This window comes from Sinocyclocheilus rhinocerous, unplaced genomic scaffold, assembly GCF_001515625.1.
Source record: "Sinocyclocheilus rhinocerous isolate Xijiao unplaced genomic scaffold, SAMN03320098_v1.1 scaffold161, whole genome shotgun sequence".
In the NCBI taxonomy this organism is placed as follows: domain Eukaryota; kingdom Metazoa; phylum Chordata; class Actinopteri; order Cypriniformes; family Cyprinidae; genus Sinocyclocheilus; species Sinocyclocheilus rhinocerous.
Genome location: NW_015627226.1, coordinates 1 through 832, shown reverse-complemented (window position 1 = coordinate 832; position 832 = coordinate 1).

Below are 832 nucleotides of genomic sequence, written 5' to 3'. Positions count from 1 at the left end.
GTCGCACCGGTAGTGACGTCATAGGCTGTCGCCGGCCAACATGTTGTTGGTGTTTTTTGAATGTATGCTTTAGACACGGGTCACGTCGAGGCGTTCCCCATAGCGACCCCTAGAGGAGGCAGTGTCTCGTTCCCTACTCAGGGAACCATGGTTACATACGTAACCTGAGACGTTCCTATGTTCCCTGTTAGCTGGGCTTTAATATTTCGCTCTGTTGTGTAGCAATTACCTTAAAGTTTTTTTTTGTTTTTATCTGTACATTTTAATCTGAACATGTTGTGTGTACTTTGAGAGGGAAACATGGATCTAGTGATTACTTAATCGTTAGCACAGTAAGGAAAATAGTGGGGAACACAGACAGGCCTACAATGTTCTTCTGAAACACATCCTGGTTTCAAATCTTCACTCTATTACTCTGATTACACCACCAAGTTAAAGAAAGGAATGTAAAAAGAAGAGTTTTCCAGCTTTAGAAAGGTTATTTTCATTGCTGTTGTAGTAGATGTTTAGTCAGGTTGTGATCGAGGGATGGATTCACAGTAAATTCTGAAGAAATAATCAAGTTCAAGTTCAAGTTCAAGTTGAGCTTTATTGTCATTCTGCTACATGTGGGGACATACAGTGGAACGAAATGTCGTGACAGACAGGACCATGGTGCTACATAAATACAGGCATACAACAATGAAGTAAAAGAGTAAAACCTATACACAAACAGCCTACTGACTGATTTTGACTATAAATATACTATATTTATAAATGTTTACCTATACATAAAATAAATAAATAAATAATGTAGCGTCTGGACCAATCAAACACACAATATATATTTTGT